Here is a 12,221-nt window from a genome sequence, read left to right on the forward strand (position 1 = left end):
TTTTCACGAAGAATTAAAACAAGTAATTTCCAAAAATAAACAAGAAATTGACAGAACTGAAATGAAGACATCTGAAGCTGTATTTTGCTGGTATATTAATAGACATTAATGATATGTGAACATGGTGTATACATTAAAATGGGATGCAAAACAAACCTCATTATAAAGAATATGTAAATAGAAATAAATGATTGCGTTCATGAAATATATTAAGAAAAAATACATACAACCAATGAATCATAAGAAATCAATGATCTGTGAATGTGTAGACTTTAAAATAGGACGCTGAACATCATTATATGGCAAAAATAAGTAAATAAAGATAAAAAAATACATTATCAATTAGAAGGCAGGAACATATACAAAATACCAAACAACAAACATTAAAAAATAGAAGCATAAATAAAGTGATTAGGAACCCAAAGAAAATTGACAAATACGTGACAACGGATGTTAGGTGCCTTTGATCAAACATCTTTGCAGTTGTATTAAGAATTGAGTCTATATACTCTTGTGAATAAAAATATAAGACGTAAAATCGGTGTTGTCTATGAATTTATTTCACTTAAGCTATCTCGATAATTATCGGTTTTTCATCATTATAAGGGACCTTCTCGTATGGACGTTTTTCGGAAGTATTTATAAAAAAAAATCAACTTATAACTTTGCAATCGTCCTATTCATCTGGTTTAGCTCCGTCAGACTTTCTGGATATTTCTTAAACTAAAAAAAATCCTCCCAAGTCACGGTCAAATCGATAACGCTGTTCAAGATTGAAAGATGAACATTTGGTATAAATGCATTATATCTAAGAGCAATTACTTTGAAATAAATTTGGATAAATAAATCGTTTTGAGTTTTTCACAAGTTTTACCAATCTTGGCATTCGTGGAATTCGTGTTAGTGTATATATTAGAGAATATAAAAATACTACCAAATGTTTCACGAAATGTCCATTAGATTTCACATCATGAATTACAAAAAAAACTGAAGAAAAGGCTCATCAAACTCGAACTGAATAAATTTAAATAGAAAATTAAATATTTACTGCATAATGTTACCTCAAATTCTAAATGTAATTCTTTATTTGGAAACTCGATTAACTTAAATAGAATCCTCGACATCTTTAAACAACGTACGTTTTTTTCTATATTAAAAGCATACAAAAAAAATTTCCTATCATTTATAGACAATAAATTGTAGCAACGCCACCTTTACATTTAAATTAGTGAGTCAGAACAATAACAGCATGGAGTTTGATTTAACTTGTGTGATAGATATACTTTTCCGATAATGTGAATGAATTAACTGTAGTAGAGGAAATTTTAAAAAATAAAATATTTCGTGGAATGTATTTGATTCTACATTAATTACTACTATGAATAAAAATAATTGATTAAAGAAAAAATCATCTCACATTTAAAAACTTTATGGTAAGACATTCATACAGATATAATATCAATAAATAAAATCCAACACTGGATATAATGTATTATGTAAACATTAGGCTTAGACCATTTCAAAGTGATACAGGAAGGCAACAGGAAAATTGAAGTTGTGAGTCCCAATTATAGTTTGCGAGTAACAATAACCGGTATTAAGTAAAAGTAGTACGAAGCCTGGTTATAGTTAAATTATTATATGCACGTAAAACCCGAACAAAACTTTTTATGATATTTCGACGTAACTGTAACGAAGAACTTAATATTACAATTGTTGATATATCGAATGGTGTACAGTGGGTCATTATTACATCACACTGCCTCAAGTTACGAATTCGTAACTTTTACTGATGATTAATTAGTATCGAAAGGCTATGTTGAATAGAACTGCTACTACGGTTCTTAACCTTACTAGATTTCCAATGGATTTGGTGTCAGTGAGATATGAGCAAACATCGCTATTTTCGATTTTGTATTTAGCGAGTCATATTCAATATGTACAATGATGGTACGTAAAAGAACATTTATAATTCTTTTATATATATTTGGATTAACTCTTATTAAATAATAATTAATGGAAAATATAAAGACCAATAATAAAATAGATAACTTTAATTTTAATTTTCCAACTATTTAAATTAATCATTAATTAAAAAACAAGGTTTTGTAAGTAGATAGTAGAACACTATTGTAACAAGCCTATGTGATTTATTTCATGTATTTCTCTTCCAATTTACAACAGTTTATACTGAAATAATTTTCAAGGCAATACATAGAACAATTTTCCAAGTTAAATCCAAACAGTGGCTTTGAAAGAGTCATGGAGAATCTGACTCAAGAAAATGTTGCCTTTGTTCAGAATGTTATTCAGGCGAAATGAATGTCTCACCTCTTTATGTGACAATGGATGAAACATGAATCCACTATTACATACCTAAATTGACGATTGAATACATAGCAGCTGGTAAAAGCGGTACAAAAAAATTATTCTTCGGAAGCAATCGAAAAGTTCCGAAGAATCATTTTTGTTCTGTCGATTAAATACTTCTTTTGCTACAGAAGATATTGATTAAATAATACTTTATTTGATAATTACAATATTTACCTTTAATATTTGCCATTAAAAAAAAAACAAATAATATAATTACATTTACTTGTTTTGTAGGTATTAAAAACAGTTTTGAATATAATTAGCATGTAAGATAAATAAACAATAAAAAATTAACAGAGTGTATTGTGAAACCAAAGAATGTTTATCGCTAATATTTATTGGTTCGAGTTCGATGACATAGGTTTGCCCAATGCGTAATTCGAAGAACACGTAATCGCACAACCATCGTAAAATGTGGAATTTAAGTGGTAAAAATATTTCCCACGAAACGTAGATTAAAAAAACTGACAGTACTCTACAAAACCAACAATAATTAGCATCGTTGCCATAATTAAATTAACAAGGAGAAATAATTTGATTATTGAAATATCAATCCGATGCAAACGTTTGCAAACGAACGAACCTCGTTATTCGATTCTATCGAGAACTCTACATCCGTTACAACTAAGTAAAAGTTGTTGCTATCCGTGTGGATTGCTGGTCAATAGTATTAAACTCAAAACGGTTACATTTACTGATTACCATTATACAGAACTTGAATGTAGATTTTTAATGACATTTCCAAGTAACTGCCCAAGCCACGCCCACACATTTTAACTTACGTAACATACACGTACATAGCCAAATATTGTGATTTTAAACGGTACCCGCTTGGTCGCTATTACACCATCGTCCCCTAAGGTTGCCAATTCGCAACTCGTTACTTTTCTTATCGATTAATTCATTCTCGAGAACGCATATCGACGAATGAACTAGAAAAACGTCCGGTTCTTAACCTTAACTGGACTAGACCAGACAACCAAAACAAATCCGCCTCTTTTTATCATTGAAATCTAGATAAACGTGTAAGCCTAACTTAAGATATAGGTTTTGTTAAATCGATTCAAGAAACAAAAATTTAGTTTATAATGACATTAACATAGAGAAAATATAGGATCCTTTTTTATATGAATATATTTTGAATTCAGTTCCCATGTCAAAAAAAGTTGTATGAATAGGTGCCACTTTTATTTACTTGTTTCTTTATTAATTAAATTTACTTGAAACATTTTATATGTATTTCTACCTCTTGATATTTATTATTTTCTACCCTAGACCGCCCAGAGGTGTGTGTGGGTACCATAAGTTCTCTTATAGTTCTGTTATTATATATGTTATCTATTAGTTATCGCTATTATGTACTTGGATCCTGGGAAATCCTGGAAATATAAGAAATTTGAAAACAAATGCGATTATACAGAATAAAGGCTAATAAAGATACAGGACACAACACTACTATTATTGTAGGAACACAGGTACTTATACCTCTCCCCTTGAAAAAAAGTTTATTAATAATAGAACTTAATAAGAAAACTATTATAGCCACTAGATAGGAAGTGAAGTAACATACTATATGAGTTAAACTAATCACTAAAAAAGTAAACCAAATAACACATTACGGATAATCAACAATCGGATTATATAAATAACTAATTTTATTCCGTTTTAATCGATACAAGTTTTTTGTTCTATATATTTCAATTACTCTAGTTCCCTATAAGAGATGCTTTAATTACCGCTAGTTATTCAGAAAATAACAATTAAAACGAATAGCTACGAAAAGGAAAAAGTCGTAATTGCCCACATTCCTTAACGAACGTTCAAGAATGCTTTTCTTTTACCTCAATTTCTACATGTAACGCTTAATTTGGAAACCCTATCAACTTAAATAGAATCATAAACATTTTTAAGCAAACACCTTGTTTTTTCTTAACTTTTAAGTTATCTATATTAAAATATATTTGTATATACAAATATAGACATTTCTATTAATTACAGACATCAAATTATAAGAATGGAATTGTGCATTTAAAATATTATTGTGGAGGGGGCATGACTGAGTGCTTTTTGTTGTTATATTGATATTAATTAAATTTGTTTAATGTAAGGCTAATGTAAAGTGGTTATTTTCTGATTCCTCAAAGCTGATTTTAATGTCGATTTTCGTTGGTGAAAGTTAGACAAGTTATATTAATTTTAATTTGCTATGAATGAATAATTCTCAGACTATTTTGAAAACTGGAAGGTACTAGTACCGAATTTTCATTTCTGGAAGCAATTAATCGAAAAATAATCTTTGTTAATCGTTAACTCGTTATTCAGAAAGTTAACTCTGATTATCGTTAAGGCCATTCATTCAATAATCAGTTACCCGATTAAGATAATAACTAGTATGCACTTTAAAGATTTTAACACATATTTTTATTTTTCTTCCTACAGAGGTATTCTTTATACCTGTTATAAAACAGGTAATGCTTTCTTCGAAGGACCATCTATTGTTATTATTAAATAACCAGCTTAAAAAAGAAGACGTCGGGATCAGTCACCAGAACGGAATATTAATGAAAAAAAGGCCCTTTGTACATTTCGGTCTATGAAATAGGAATACTGATTATGATCTTAGGTGGTCAGGCGAATTAACTATTGGGGAACGCCAGCTCGTCAAGTAAACTGGCGTAGAAAAATGGGTAATAAGGTCTTCAAATGGTGAATTCCATAACGAGGCCAGACAACACCTTGCCTATTAATAGATAATAAAATGACCGCTCACATGTACCTAAACCCCTAGTTTTATGGTTTTAAAGCGATTCATGATAATGCAGATGCATTTTGATTTGTGGTGATAATAAAACCAGTAACCAGTCAAAGGATTATAATGAAGAGTTGCTATTAATTATTTATATTTCCAATAGCTCGCAATTAAATAATGGTGTCAGGGGTAACAACCTTAAAATGCAAAACTCTACAAATAAATGCTGTTTTAGCTAAAGGTGTGGTATTATTGAAACTTTAGATCAAATATAATATGATATGATGAAATATTAGTTGGAACTTTTGGTTGTTCTCTGATACGCTGCATAACGAATTCGTTGCCTAACTTGTAATCGATATATCAGTTAAATAAAATCTAAAGTATGTGTATAAGATTTTAAACTAATTATGAAGAGCTATAAAAAGTTGCATGGTCGTTACATTCGTCATGGTACACTTCTTTGTTTTAATGAACTGGTAATATTTCAAGCAAGAATTTTTGCTGCAATATGAAGATAATTATAGCTTAAACAACCCATACCGATATAAAATAGTTAGAACTAAGAATATTTTCAAATTTAACTCAATATATATTTCATTCATTGCATAATAATTGTACTAAAACATAAAAATAAATTTTACATTACGATACATTTATCATATCGGAAATCCTATCAGATATAGCAGATAATATCTTTCAACTATGTACTAAGCCGACAGGATTTTCCTTTCAGGTAGCTGCTTCAACCTCTTAAATTTAACATTTTGCTACGCAGATGGTTCTAAGAAAAAACGAATTCTTTCTAATAGGTACCATTATTATTTCTACAGGTATAAAATTTGTTAAGTTGGTTTATACGTTTATAAAATTATAAACATAAAAGAGGAACAGCAAATCCTTTGATAACTTCTAGCGAACAATGGTGCTTGGAGTGGTCTCATGTCTCACAGACAACCTTAGCAATTCCCTTTTCCGGGTTTGTATTTTCAAATAACAATGCTTAGACAATTGATGGTATACTCAATTCTGTGTACTTAGAATTCCAGTAATAGTATGAAAATGTCTCAAATGAACCTGGTGATAATACCTGAACATTTATTAAAATTCCTAAAGTTAATTGGATTTTTAAAAGTATTGAAAATACATATCTTGTTTATTTAAAATAAGTAAAAACGTAGTACCATAATTTTTCGATATGCAGCAGCTATCTTAATTAGCAGTAAGGAAAACTTAAAAAATAATGCATTAACGATATGCATGTTTTACGAACACATTCGAGATAACAATTTTTAAACACAGTTAATTAAACCAATTCTTAAACATTTCGTTCTACTTTCTACACTGACGTCTTTCTCACAACAAAAAAATAAGTTGGTGCAATACGCCCCAATGTTGCAACAATTTTGTTTATTGTAATTAGTTGTTTTTTAATTCCTAGATGATTATTTTTCGATAATGGGTGCCGAACGCCGCAAAATATACCTGTTGTTGTTCATTAAATTACATGATGGATTATTGGAATAACTCGTCTGACGGTACATGGCAAAATAATCATTGATATTGGCTGTTAAGTTAAGATATTTTAATGTCATCTAAAACAAGGTTTTCAACATTCCGAGACATATTTTCTAATACTCAGATCTCTTCAAGGTTCCTATCGAAATATAAAAGGTGAAATTATTACCTAACTATTCCTAAATATTGATAAAGTTAAAATGTTTTAAAAATGCAGAATAGATAATTATTAATAGACATAAAAAATGTTAATCCTGAAGTTTGACTCTGTTCCAACAATTGTCTATGGACATTTAGATAATTCATTTTTAAATTTATTCATTATAATTTATGATTATTGGATGAAAACTTATAGATTTGATACGAGTATTCGTTTTTAAAAATTCATTCAATAATAGACTAATTTAGTTTAGATTGGCCTTGTGAAACTGTTTATGTCAAAATTCACGTGATTATATTTTTTGATGCAATCTAGTCCATAGAGTGCAATTCTTTATGTTATAAATTCCCACATATAAACAATTCAATTAACGTAGTCACAACACCTAATCGAAAAATTCTAGATATTTCAAAAAGTTAATATCCTTAAACGCAAGTACAGTTAAAGTTTAATGTAAATAACTGATACCAACTCGATATTCCCTAATTATGCTGAGCACTGACCTATGAGACTATCACTTTTGCAGAACATCAGCAGTATATTTTTCTTGTCACTCCTGATTTCTAAACAAGCTTACCGTTAGCGGAGAAACAAGACAATTTCTTTGACTTGTTCCTAAGGTGGTTACATAAAACAGCTAATTGATATTATTAAAATGCACAGAATAGTTTGCAGTTTTTTCCATATATGTGTATTGCGCAAAACATTGTTAATTGTTTATTTATTTTTTATTGTTGTCATTACTGGCACTATTTTTCACCATACCGGATATAACTTTATAATTCTCGTCACAAATTATGTCTATGCTTGTTCCTATAATAGGTTATATCGAGTAAAATTACAAAATTATATACATAAAATAATTAGGGCCTTCGACGCAAAATGGCAGACATTATAATTGTATAATAACTCTACCACGTGTCGATTATAATACTTTAATTTTAATTCATTGAATGAATCATTCATTTAATAGCTCTTGTAAACTTAGAATATATGATCTATATATCTATATATCGAATATTACATCCCGAATAAAGGACCAATAATTAACAAATATTTTTTTGTGTTAAGTGATCTGAATATATCGAAAAATTAATGAGACTTATAAAAATTGAAGTTGCATCATTCAAAAACAGTTTAAACATTCCAAATATTTTTTTACATGACTGGCACACGGCGACCTTCTTTCTATGCCTAGTTCTTGTTAGTTACGTAAAAATACAAGACATTTGACATTCGGATTAACCGATACTTTCATTCGATCATCGAAAAGGTGTTTCAAAATCAACGAACATTTTTTTTAAACTTATTAAATCTGGAAGTATTCGGTGCACCAATAAATAAGATAACACTAAATTAGAACTCGTTAATTCCCAGAAAAAAGTTGTGAAAATGTAAAAAAACGAAAACACCAAGAAAATCAAATAACAAATAGAGCTTTATCAATATTCGTTGGTTGTTAATGAAGTGTTATAAGAGATAAGATCGGATTTGAACCATGTTTGAACTGAAATAGACAGAAAAATATACAAATATATTACAAAAATAACAATTTAATGAAATAGAATTTAATTTTAAGATCACGGAGAGTATACGTTTCAATGGTCCTGCCAAAATAATACATAACAAATCAAAACATCAGACGTGCTTATTTATTGAACTGTACTTTTTATTATTAGTGCCCCAAACAAGAAAAAAACCGAACGGCAGTAGTATTATTTTATACTAGGACCTATCAGAGGCTGCGATAGTCCATAGGAAGTATATTAATAGAAGAAATAATAAAAACGTACACTTAAACCTGGCATATTTGAATAAAATGGCATAATTAAATAAAAATACTAATAGTATATAGTACGAAATTATGTCTAGTAATTGTGTGTTTTAAAATGTGAGAAGCGATCTATGTACAACACTACGATTTACAATGTTTGGAAAAAGGCATAAAACGTGCTTTTGATTGCTCTGATACCGTGTACACACATTTTAACACATTTTCCACTAAAAACTACCAACGATATTAAATCGTGCAATAAAATTGAATGGCATAAAATATAAAAATACATACCATGTTCGAAAAAACAAATCCAACGCGGAACGATAAAAACTGTAACAGCTGTTCGGCTGAATGGACCCGATCAAAATACCGCCTGTTTTTTTTATTCTTGACGTTTCACTCGACAGTCACAATTACCGATGCGTAAAAAACGATGGAAAACAAATTTGGAAAACTGTCTGGCGATTAAAATTGATTGTTACCGCGTGGCGGTTTGATGCGGGATTGGTAGCGATTACGCGTGGTGCGATTCCTTCTGCCGGCCGATGGATTTTACCACGTGGCCGAGAAACCGTCGACGAGGCGTTCTTGAAAATTCGAAAGGGACTGTCTGCGCTTGCGCCGTGTCGATTGATACGAGTGCCCGCTCAAGGTCTTCCGCCTTTGACAATACATGCCGGTTTCTGCGACCACGTTGACATGACGATCGGAAAATAATACATTACAAGTGGCGGACCCAGATGTCTGCTTCGAACTGTTATGTTCGTTTATTTATCGATATTCAAGTTCTACAACTGTATCTAACAAAAAACGAATTAATTTTAAACATTGGTTTTAATTACGTTTATTTTAAATGTATATCTAACATGATTAATATCATCTGCTACCGCAAATACATCACTTCTTTTAATTAATTACATCTCACATTACATGTGCTTAGTCAATCTTAATATAAATTAATTGATTACTACTGTTCTGTTGTACTTGCATCAATACTTAAACAAGACAAGTACGGGATAAATACGTCAATATGTATATCCCAAATTAACACTTATACACTATAAAAGTTTGCGTATTGTCTAGCAGCTGTATTGCTTCCACGTTGCTATAATTTGGTAACCCTATTTCATGATTTAAGGCGAAATCTTGGATAAGTTCCTAAAACCACTTAATTTCGAGGTCACCATGATTACGTAGCAATAAGTATTGCTAATTAATCATAGAACTTTCTTTTGGCAGCGTTGAATTACTAGTTGGTTTGATGTTTTAGTGCAACCCCATGTTTGCACCCTCATAGGTCCAAATTGGCTTTATGATTTATTGATAAATCAATCTCTCTGATTTTAAGTCAATTTGAGAATATTTTCTGATTAACCAATACGCCGGCTTCGTTTAACGTGGTGTAAGTATATCAAATGATAACGAAATCTTTATTGGTGGTATTCTAAATTAGTGCTGATGTTGATTTTCGGACTGTACAAACTACTGCAGCTGCATTTTATACAAGTAAGTAGAAGCGCTTGAATAGGTAAATCTGATAAGAGTGCCTACATAGGAAAAAGCGCCAGAAAAAGCGGAAAAAATGATAAATCTACTACTAATAATAGCCCAAAGATTTCTTAGCAGTGGTCCAAAACACGAAATTGTCCGATGAGTGTTTGCTAATCATTATATTATTTTGCCTTCATTTTAACAATGTTAAAGTGTATTAATTTTCTTATAACCATATAGGGTACATCTAGTACTTGCCTAGAAGTAATTCGTCTGTTGAAATAGTTTTTTAATTGAGTGATAAAATATGTGTATCATTAAGTAGATATTCGAAGTTTTATTTACGATAATAAAATATAATTAGATTATTTTTGTAGACAATTGCTTAATAGCCCCATTCTGATAAAAATAATACATGGTCACCTTATGGATAATATACAAAACCTATACCAATAATAATTATTAAAAATAAAAACGTGTGTTACATAATGTATAAACTGAATTAAGATTTTTAAAATCGAATTTAGAACACTGATTACGTTATTAGGTCATAAATCAAAATTAAGATAAGATATACTAAAAAATTGCGAATGTGTGCACTGAATTGGATACTAAATTATATTAGAAATATTTGAAGTTAGAGATAATATATATATCAAAATGAATAGGACTAAATTCTACGACCAATAGTTAGTGTAAATAATATTAAGAAAAAATTACTTTTTCAAGCAAGTTTCTTTCAAATATAAGTAATTAAACTATTAACGGTATAAAAATTATATAATCACGAAATCCCATAGCACCGATTTTAAAAAGTCAAAATGATCTCAAACTTCTACATTCATTATAATAAAAGAAAAAATAATTGAGAAGTTATTCTTATATCAATATATAAATTAATAATGTAATAAACAATTCTATGAAAAAGCATGGCTAACGTCATGAATGTTTAATTTGAACATATCAACAATATTTCTCAGACAGGTTGTGATTGGTTGTTTCAAACAGTAAAAAGTCTGTATTTCCCCATATGACTTGGTATAAAACACAAAAAATAACAAAACAGGTTTGTCCTGTCGACTCTTCTCAGAGGAATGGAATATACCGGGAAATATCACTGAATACTTATTGATTTGTTCTTTGAATCAGCTGTGTTTTTGGCGGGTTCTATCGTGTTTTTATTCTACTTAGTTTATGTTTATTGATGGGGTATAGCTACTATGTTAGATAAAAAGATTTATAGTCTATTCAAAGTTTTTTTTAGTAATGCGTAGTGGATATTTGTGACGTCGAAACATTACAACGTTGCCGCATTAACTCTGAGTATTAATTCAGTTTGGCTTTGACATGCAAAAAATTTCTAATCTAAATAAAATAATTCAACAAAAATGTTATCAAATAAAATTTAATTTAACATTATAGTATATCTGAAAACCAGAGTTAATTACACAGCCATATACTACATTTATAGGTAAGATAATACGATAATACGGTAGATAAGTAATCACTATTGTTTTCAAGAATTTTGCATACGTCTGACAGCCGGTCGCCGTCCGGTTGTCAAATGCACCCTAAATTATTCAAAATATTAGTTATAATTATTACAGGTTATAAACCGGCAAACATTATTTTAGCTCTTTATTTTGATAAATTTTAAGTCGCTCGGTAATACATCATATTACTTTGTTAGAAAATACTGAAAATAATAGATAGTCAAGGTCAAAAATTGATTGCGGCTTTAATAGGTTATTTCGAAAATGAACGAGATAACGGAGGCCCCCTTTTGCCGGTAAATTCCGTTAGAGAGGTTATGATGATATTAAATAATACAAATCATGTCAAAAAAAATGATATAAAAATAAATATTAAAATCTAAACATGAGTCTAAAGATATCAGAATGAAATTAATAAATTAAGTACAAATTAAGAGTTATGACAGCATTATTCAATGTTATTACTTGGATCAATGTTCGGCGACCAAGTAATTCGAAAGAATGAAAAATCTGTTATGTCGAAGCAATCCAACTGTCTAACAGAATAATAAGGATACGAAAGAGTACTAAACCGTTCGAGTTACTTTAATAATTAAACAGTTTAAGCCTATGTAAAAAGTATTTGCCGTTGTAGAAAGAAAAGTAATGGGTATCCATGGG

The 12,221-nt window shown here is 29.6% G+C and overlaps 1 protein-coding gene across 3 annotated transcripts in view; it reads right to left on the minus strand.

Annotated features, from left to right (window-relative positions):
- Positions 1 to 12,221, minus strand: part of spoon (A-kinase anchor protein spoonbill) — a 42,687-nt gene that overhangs the window by 17,685 nt on the left and 12,781 nt on the right. Inside the window, exon 1 of one of the 3 annotated variants that reach the window (XM_076395597.1) lies at positions 8,869 to 9,135. The exons of the other annotated variants lie outside the window; for them this stretch is intronic. The gene's annotated coding sequence lies outside the window, so the exon portion shown is untranslated. Of the gene's footprint in view, positions 1 to 8,868; positions 9,136 to 12,221 lie in introns of those variants that run through there. 3 annotated transcript variants of the gene reach the window in all.

The sequence above is a fragment of the Rhynchophorus ferrugineus genome, unplaced genomic scaffold (assembly GCF_030347505.1).
Source record: "Rhynchophorus ferrugineus isolate W39M unplaced genomic scaffold, kcgeb_rfMv2 rfM2, whole genome shotgun sequence".
Lineage (NCBI taxonomy): Eukaryota > Metazoa > Arthropoda > Insecta > Coleoptera > Curculionidae > Rhynchophorus > Rhynchophorus ferrugineus.